This window comes from Hyla sarda, chromosome 1 (assembly GCF_029499605.1).
Source record: "Hyla sarda isolate aHylSar1 chromosome 1, aHylSar1.hap1, whole genome shotgun sequence".
Classification (NCBI taxonomy): domain Eukaryota; kingdom Metazoa; phylum Chordata; class Amphibia; order Anura; family Hylidae; genus Hyla; species Hyla sarda.
In genome coordinates, this window is record NC_079189.1 from 482,898,650 (window position 1) to 482,908,806 (window position 10,157).

A 10,157-nucleotide genomic window follows, 5' to 3' on the forward strand; every position below is an offset into this window, starting at 1 on the left:
ATACTTGCATTGGACTTGAAACAAAAACCCCATCCTTCACATAAGGAAGTAGGTTAGATTTAATTTAACTATCCTATATTTTTATTTAACATATAAGTAACATATGCACCAAGTATTATCGAAATATCTCCAGCCGTACAGAAGTTAAGCTAGAACATACATTTCCCATAGACTTGCATGGGACTTTAAACAAAACCCCCGACCCTCACAAATGGGGGTGGGTAAGTCTTAAAGGGGATATCCAGGAAATTATTTTTTTTTTTTTTATATATCAACTGGCTCCAGAAAGTTAAACAGATTTGTAAATTACTAAAAGTAAAAAAGAAACAACAGTGGCACCAATACCTTAAGCCTCCTAAGACCACGAGATGGAGACGGCGTCCCGCTAGTCTGGAAATCCACCCTGGCAGCGGAGGTGCTAGGACAATAAAGACCGTAGTCACCAAATAGTAGTAAATAAAGAAAAAAGGTGTCCTGCACTCACCGCTTCAGTCCAGGTAATCCTGCTCCCATCTCGGGTCACGACTTGAAACGGAGGACATGGATAGTGGAGCGCTCAGAGGCGACTGCCGGCGGTTTCACGCATAGGAATGGGCTTCATCCGGCCTCGAGGCCGGATGAAGCGCATTCCTATGCGTGAAACCGCCGGCAGTCGCCTCTGAGCGCTCCACTATCCATGTCCTCCGTGTTCGAGTCGTGACCCGAGATGGGAGCAGGATTACCTGGACTGAAGCGGTGAGTGCAGGACACCTTTTTTCTTTATTTACCCTTTTTTCTTTATTTACTAAGATTTGTAAATTACTTCTATTAAAAAATCTTAATCCTTTCAGTACTTATGAGCTTCTTAGGTTAAGGTTTTTCTTTTCTGTCTAAGTGCTCTCTGATGATACGTGTCTCGGGAACCACCCAGTTTAGAAGCAAATCGCCTTAGCAAACCTCTTCTAAACTGGGCGGTTCCTGAGACAAGTGTCATCAGAGAGCACTTAGACAGAAAAGAACAACCTTAACTTCAGAAGCTCATAAGTACTGACAGGATTAAGATTTTTTAATAGAAGTAATTTACAAATCTGTTTAATTTTCTGGAGCCGGTTGATATATATATATATAAAAAAGTTTTTTCCTGGATAACCCCTTTAATTTATCTATCCTATATTTTTAGTTGACATATCAGTAATATTTGTACCAAGTATTATCGGAAGTGATTCTGTAACATACATACATTTACACATACACACATTGGGGGGGGGGGGGGATTTATCAAAACCAATCACCTTGCTTCTTTCATTTTTAGAAAGGCCTGTGAAAAATGAAAGAAGCGATCTGATTGGTTGCTATGGGCAACTGGACAATTTTTCCTCTGCACAGGTTTTGATAAATCTCCCCCATTGAGTTATTTATATATACAGTCATGGCCGTAAATGGCCGTAAATGTTGGCACCCCTGTTTTGCTATACACTTGTTTATTCCCTTTGTGTGTATTGGAACTAAACCAAAAAAGGGAGGAAAAAAAGCAAATAGGACATAATGTCACACCAAACTCCAAAAATGGGCTGGACAAAATTATTGGCACCCTTTCAAAATTGTGGAAAAATAAGATTGTTTCAGGCATGTGATGCTCCTTTAAAGTCACCTGGGGCAGGTAACAGGTGTGGGCAATATAAAAAATCACACCCCTGAAATCAGATAAAAAGGAGAGAAGTTCACTTAGTACTTGCATTGCGTGTCTGTGTGCCACACTAAGCATGGTCAACAGTAAGAGGAGAAGAGAACTGTACTTGAGAACCAAAATTGTGGAAAAATATCAACAACCTCACGGTTACAAGTCCATCTCCAGAGATCTAGATTTGCCTTTGTCCACAGTGCGCAACAATATCAAGAAATTTGCAACCCATGGCACTGTAGCTAATCTCCCTGGGCATGGACGGAAGAGAAAAATTGATGAAAGGTGTCAAACCAGAATATTCCGGATGGTGGATAAGCAGCCACAAACAAGTTCCAAAGATATTCAAGCTGTCCTGCAGGCTCAGGGAGCATCAGTGTCAGCGCAAACTATCTGTCAACATTTAAATGAAATGAAACGCTATGGCAGGAGACGCAGGAGGACCCCACTGCTGACACAGAGACATAAAAAAGCAAGACTACATTTTGCCAAAATGAACCTGAGTAAGCCAAAATCCTTCAGGGAAAACGTCTTGTGGACAGATGAGACCAAGATAGAGCTTTTTGGTAAAGCACATCATTCTACTGTTTACCGAAAACGGAATGAGGCCTACAAAGAAAAGAACACAGTACCTACAGTGAAATATGGTGGAGGTTAAATGATGTTTTGGGGTTGTTTTGCTGCGTCCAGCACTGGGTGCCTTGAATGTGTGCAAGGTATCATGAAATCTGAGGATTACCAACGGATTTTGGGTCACACTGTACAGCCCAGTGTCAGAAAGTTGGGCTTGCATCCGAGATCTTGGGTCTTCCAGTGGGACAATGACCTGAAACATACGTCAATGGATGGTCCCAAAGCGCTGGAGAGTTCTGAAGTGGCCCGCAATGAGTCCAGATGTAAATCCCATTGAACACCTGTGGAGAGATCTTAAAATTGCTGTTGGGTAAAGGCGCCCTTTCAATAAGGGAGACCTGGAGCAATTTGCAAAGGAAGAGTGGTCCAACATTGTGGCTGAGAGGTGTAAGAAGCTTATTGATGGTTATAGGAAGCGACTGATTTCAGTTATTTTTTTTCCAAAGGGTGTGCAACCAAATATTAAGCTAAGGGTGCCAATAATTTTGTCCAGACCATTTTTGGAGTTTGGTGTGACATTATGTCCAGTTGGCTCTTTTTCCTTCCCTTTTTTGGTTTAGTTCCAATACACACAAAGGGAATAAACAAGTGTATAGCAAAACATGTGTTGCTGCAATCCTTGAAAAATTTCAGGGGTGCCAACATTTACAGCCATGACTATATATATGTATATAGATTAAAGACTAAAGGAGTACTCCACTGAAATTTTTTTTTTAAATCAACTAGTACCAGAAGGTTAAACAGATTTGTAAATTACTTCTATTTAAAAATCTCATTCTTTCCATTACTTATCAGCTGCTGTATGCTCTACAGGAAGTTCTTTTCTTTTTGAATTTTCTTTCTGTCTGACCACAGTGCTCTCTGCTGACACCTCTGTCCATGTCAGGAACTGTCCAGAGCAGGATACGTTTGCTATGGGGATTTGCTCCTGCTCTGGGCAGTTCCTGACATGGACAGAAGTGTCAGCAGAGAGCACTGTGGTCAGACAGAAAATAAATTCAAAAAGAAAATAACTTCCTCTGTAGTATTCAGTAGCTGATAAGTACTGAAAGGATTACGTTTTTAAATAGAAGTAATTTACAAATCTGTTTAACTTTCTGGCACCAGTTGATTAAAAAAAAATGTTTTCCAGTGGAGTATCTTTGTAAACCAGAAGTGGATCTTAAACAGGAAAAGTATAAATAATGAACTCTTCTTTATGATCATTTCCCAGATTTAGCTTAAGGAAGCATTATAAACTACGTCAACACTGCACAGTGTAAACAGAGCCAAAGATCGCAGGGCTATGTGAAAAGGGGAAGTTTTTATTGTTTGAAAAATAGGTTAAAGACAGATGTTTGTTAGAATGGATGTACAGAAAATTTTAGAAAAATGTTGTCTTGGAAGCAAAAATTTGAAAAGGTTCTAAAAGTCAAAGAGGAAAGTATAAGTGATGAGTAGAGAGGTTGCATTTGAGGTGGCATCTAAAGATCTGGGAAGCAAAACATAGATAGAAAAATTTTCAGACAGCTTAGTAGTTCAGGAAAAGGATTTTGAACTGTCAGGGCCACTTTCAAGGGGTACAGCCAGTATTCCAGTAAGGGACCCGGGCCCCCACTGCACCCCCCTGCAGCAGCTACAGCATGGAAGCAAGGGACTGCTGCGCTCTCCTGCTTCCAGGGCCGGCCAGTCTGCGACTCCTAAACCTATAAGCTCTTCTTACAGACATGTCTATAGTTCAATGCGGCACTTGGAGGGAAGAGGCTATGGACCGTGCTGGAGCCAGGTAAATAATTTTTTTTTTTTTTTTATCTGTTGTTATCTAAAGGGGCTGCTGGCTATAACTACCTAATGGTTCTGCTGGCTTGGTATTATTGGTAATATTGATCTCAGTATACAGGATTTGGTCAGTAACAGTATGTTGGTAATATGTATGGTAATTCAAAAAGGAAAAGCGTATGTAGACCAAAATATCTAAAACTCATTAAGCTTTATCAGTACAAAATGCATAAAAATAAGACAAACACTTAAAAGCACATAAAATAAGACATACAACTCAAAATCCACAAGGGCAGGAAGGGGGGGATCTGGTCAGGGTACATCAGATTCATGTGTACATTGCCACAGGTACAGAGATAAGTAAGTATTGGGGAAATACTACAAAATGCCTAGAGTAAATAAATCAGTAAGCCAGGAAAAGATTAAATCCTGATTAATAGCCCCATGATAAGGTGCACAAAAACTAAGTGGATTTCACCCGTAAAAAAATATATATGCAGACTGAAACTGGGAACCCAACAGGACGTAAATGAAGTATAAGCAATAAATTACCTAGTGGAGAGGGTGAGAGAGGGGGCGAAGCCTATCTTGGTGAAACGTCGGGCTACGGCGGTCTGGTCTTACACTCTCTCACCCTCTCCACTAGGTAATTTATTGCTTATACTTCATTTACGTCCTGTTGGGTTCTCAGTTTCAGTCTGCATATATATTTTTTTACAGGTAAAATCCACTTAGTTTTTATGCACCTTATCATGGGGCTATTACTCAGGATTTAACCTTTTCCTGGCTTACTGATTTATTTACTCTGGGCATTTTGTTGCATTTCCCCAATACTTACTTATCTCTGTACCTGTGGCAATGTACACGTGAATCTGATGTACCCTGACCAGATCCCCCCCTTCCTGCCCATGTGGATTTGGAGTTGTATCTCTTATTTTATGTGCTTTTAGGTGTTTGTCTTATTTTTGTGCATTTTGTACTAATAAAGCTTAATGAGTTTTTGATACTTTGGTCTACACACGCTTTTCCTTTTTGAATTAGTAATTATTTAGCGTAGGATCTCATTATTGCGTAGTTTTTTTTTGGTGTAACTCATTAATATGTATGGTAATAATATTTCCTTTTTTCTCTTCTCATTGAAATAAAGGGCTCTTGTTTTTATTGTCCTGTGTTTACATTTTTTATAGATAATGGGGAACATAGCGGGAAGGCCCTGGGGGCGGCCACAGGGGGGTAGGGGTTGGGGGGGCCCAGGCCTTGAGCTGTGTAAGGGTTCCCAACATTTCTGATGGCAGCCCTGTGAACTGTACTTGCAGCTTTGGTTCTGTAGAGATGACATGTGAAAGGTCAGTGAAATACATGTTTCCAATGTAACATTGCTAAATTCTATCATAGCTGCAAAGTCATCAGAAAACATGCAAGAGGTGGGGGGCAGGGTATAGGTGGATAGAAGGGTTAAAGGCTATACATACTCTTGCATATCACAGACAAAGATAATTACAGGGATGAAGACAGAGACTATGTCAACAAGGCACCCATATCCCTGTGTCATAGTGCTTAAAACATAACTTTTAATCAGATATATTAAAATGTACCAATCGAACAAGAGAAAAAGAGAGCCCCCCTCCCCGGAAAAACAAAAAAATAAAATGGTAATAGGTCACCAAAAGAAGGCTCAGTAGAAGAAAGAAGCACGTTGGCAAAAATCGCAATACTAATCAAAGCAATCCAAAACCTCAGGACCTCTGTGGGATCTTTGCCTATTATACCCAGTATGAGGTACAAGTAAGATAGAATAAACCCAGAAAAATATTGTCCTAACAGATTTTCTCTGGAAGGTGGGGGGTTAATCAGGGGACTGGAACTGAGATAACAAAAACAAACTTTGATAATCATGGCACAAAATATAAATCTATATATATAAAACTCAATGTATGTGTGTATGTTCCAGCATCACGTCCAAACGGCTAAAGATATTAACATGAAACTTGGCACACGTTACTTATATGTCAGCAACAAACATAGGATAGATCATTTAACCCTTACTCACCCCAATTTGCCAGGGTCGGGTTTTTTGTTTAAACTCCCATACAAGTCTATGGGAAATATATGTTACTGCATAACTTCCAAAAAACTGGAGATATTTCGATAATACTTGGTCACATGTTACTTATATGTCCACTTAAAATATAGGATAGTTAATTTAACCCTAAACTACCCCCATTTGTAAGGGTCAGGGTTTTTGTTTAAAGTCCCATGCAAATCAATGGGAAATGGATGTTCCCACGTAACTTACGTATGGCTGGAGATATTTCAATACCTGGTAAAAATATTACTGGTCGTGATAGGAGGACGGGATAGGAGGTCGGGATAGGAGGTCGGGATATGAGGATGGGATAGGAGGTCGAGATAGGAGGTCGGGATAGGAGGTCGAGATAGGAGGTCGAGATAGGAGGTCGAGATAGGAGGTCAAGATATGAGGTCGAGATAGGAGGTCGGGATAGGAGGTCCGGATAGGAGGTCGAGATAGGAGGACGGGATAAGAGGACGGCATATGAGGACGGGATAGGAGGTCAAGATAGGAGGTTGAGATAGGAGGTCAAGATATGAGGTCGGGATAGGAGGTCGGGATAGAAGGACAGGATAAGAGGACGGCATATGAGGATGGGATAGGAGGTCAAGATAGGAGGTCGAGATAGGAGGTCAAGATATGAGGTCGAGATAGGAGGTCGAGACAGGAGGACGAGATAGGAGGTCGGGATAGGAGAACGGGATAAGAGGATGGCATATGAGGACGGGATAGGAGGTCAAGATAGGAGGTCGAGATAGGAGGGCAAGATATGAGGTCGAGATAGGAGGTCGAGACAGGAGGATGGCATAGGAGGTCGGGATAGGAGGTCAAGATAGAAGGTAAAGATAGGAGGACGAGATAGGAGGACGGGATAGGAGATCTGAATAGGAGGTCGGGATAGGAGGGCGAGACAGGAGTACAGGATAGGAGGTCGAGATAGGAGGACGGGATAGGAGGTCGGGATAGGAGGTCAGTATAGGAGGTCGGGATAGGAGGTTTGGATAAGAGGTCAAGATAGGAGGACAGGATAGGAGGTCTGGATAGGAGGACGGGATAGGAGGACAGGATAGGAGGACGGGATAGGAGGTCGGGATATGGGGTTGGGATATGACAAGAACATATGAGGACGGGATATGAAGTCAAAATCTTCCTCTGTTGATTTTCCTGCACAACAAGGATTAGAAAGGAAAAACCGGGCAAAGCAGGGTACTCAGCTAGTATACAAAGAAATATCAGGCCATGTTGTGATGGCATTGATAACCGGCCTCCAGTCAAGCCACTTACTGTTACCAATTACCGTCTTCCATCCACGCATGGGGTAGTAGTTTGTGGCTCAATTAGAACCCATTTATCAATTCCATCACATTTTGGCCTGATATTTATTTGTATCCATATATTTTGCATGATGATTATCTAATTTTTTTTGTCACACCTAAGAGAAGCAAGCTGTGGCAGAGAGTAGCTTAACCCCTTCCCGACCTATGACATACCTGTACGTCATGGGTGGCAAGGTGTTCCCGACCCATGACATACAGGTACGTCATGAACATTACTGCCGCTACTCGCGGCACCCCGCAGCGCCCGGAAAGATGGTGGCTATCACTGATAGCCAGCCATCTTACCGTGCGACCACGGGGGGTTTCATCCCCCACCCCCCCCAGCGATCGCTGCTATCAGCTGGTCAAATCTGACTAGCTGATAGCAACGTTTCGCTATCAGAATACTTAGCAGCGCGGTGTGTGAGTCCCGATCATGGGGACCCGTCCCCCGGCGTCACTTACCCGTCCGAGCGGTGTCCCGAGCGGTCCCGGCGGTCCCGGCGTCCTCCATGCGGTCCTGGCTGCGCTGCGTCCCGGAGGTGAGTTTCCGGCAGCAGGGCGGCATCTTCATTGGCAGCAGTGAGATCGCCGTAAAGCGATCTCACTGCTGCCTCTGAGAGTTTCAAAACTGCAACTCCCAGCATGCCCAGACAGCCTTTGGCTTTCTGGGCATGCTGGGAGTTGTAGTTTTGCAACATCTGGAGGTCCACAGTTTGGAGGCCACTGTATAATGGTCTCCAATCTGTGCTCTTCCAGATGTTGCAAAACTACAAATCTCAGCATGCTCAGTCTGTCCAGGCATGCTGGGAGTTGTAGTTCTCTAACATCTGGAAGAGCACAGATTGGAGACCATTATACAGTGGTCTCCAAACTGTGGACCTCCAGATGTTGCAAAACTACAACTCCCAGCATGCCCAGACTGCCCAAGCATGCTGGAAGTTGTAGTTCGGCAACATCTGATCCTTCAGATATTGCCGAACTACAACTTCCAGCATGCCTGGGCAGTCTGGGCATGCTGGGAGTTGTAGTTTTGCAACAACTGGAGGCACACTAGTTGGGAAACATTGTCCGTTTCCTACCTCAGTGCCTCCAGCTGTTGCAATTGTTGCAAAACTATAACTCCCAGCATGCACTGACAGACTATGCATGCTGGGAATTGTAGTTTTGCAACAGCTGGAGGCACACTGGTTTGGAAACACTAAGTTTGGTTGCAAAACACTTGAAAGTTTATTACTTAACTTAGTGTTTCCAAACCAGCGTTCCTCCAGCTGTTGCAAAACTACAACTCCCAGCATGCACGGACAGCCAAAGGGCATGCTCGGAGTTTGCAACAGCTGGATGTTTGCCCCCCCCCCCCCAATGTGAATGTACAGGGTACACTCACATGGGCGGAGGTTTACAGTGAGTGCTGCAAGTTTGAGATGGCGCAAATTTTGCGCTGCAGCTCAAACTTCCAGCGGCAAACTTGCTGTGAACCTCTGCCCATGTGACTGTACCCTAAAAACACTACACTACACTAACACTAACCTAAAATAAAGAGTAAAAAACACTACATATACACATACCCCTACACAGCCCCCCTCCCCCCAAAAAATGAAAAACGTCTGGTACGCTACGGTTTCCAAAACGGAGCCTCCAGCTGTTGCAAAATAATAACTCCCAGTATTGCCGGACAGCCATTGACTGTCCAGGCATGCTGGGAGTTTTGCAACAGCTGGAGGCACCCTGTTTGGGAATCATTGGCATAGAATACCCCTATGCAAATCCCTAATTCAGGCCTCAAATGCGCATGGCGCTCTCTCACTTTGGAGCCCTGTCGTATTTCAGGGCAACAGTTTTGGGACACATATGGGGTATCGCCGTACTCGGGAGAAATTGCCTTACAAACTTTGGGGGGCTTTTTCTTCTTTAACCCCTTATGAAAAGGTGAAGTTGGGGTCTACACCAGCATGTTAGTGTAAAAAAATTAATTTTTTACACTGACATGCTGGTGTTGCCCTATACTTTTCATTTTCACAAGAGGTAAAAGGGAAAAAAGACCCCCAAAATTTGTAACGCAATTTCTCCCGACTACGGAGATACCCCATATGTGGGCGCAAAGTGCTCTGGGGGCGCACAACAAGGCCCAGAAGGGAGAGTGCGCCATGTACATTTGAGGCGATTTGCACAGGGGTGGCTGATTGTTACAGCAGTTCTGACAAACGCAAAACAATAAATATCCATATGTGACCCCATTTTGGAAACTACACCCCTCACAGAATTTAATAAGGGGTGCAGTGAGCATTTACACCCCACTGGTGTATGACAGATTTTTGGAACAGTGGTCTGTGAAAATGAAAAATAAAATTTTTGATTTGCACAGTCCACTGTTTCAAATATCTGTCAAACGCCAGTGGGGTGTAAATGCTCACTGCACCCCTTATTAAATTCCATGAGGGGTATAGTTTCCAAAATGGGGTCACATGTGGGGGGGGGGTCCACTGTTCTGGCACCATAGGGGCTTCCTAAATGGGACATGCCCCCCAAAAACCCTTTCAGAAAAACTCACTCTCCAAAATCCCACTGTCGCTCCTTCCCTTCTGAGCCCTCTACTGCGCCCACCGAACACTTTACATAGACATATGAGGTATTTCCTTACTCGAGAGAAATTGGGTTACAAATTTTAGGGTGATTTCTCTCCTTTTACCCCTTGTAAAAATTCAAAAATTGGGTCTAC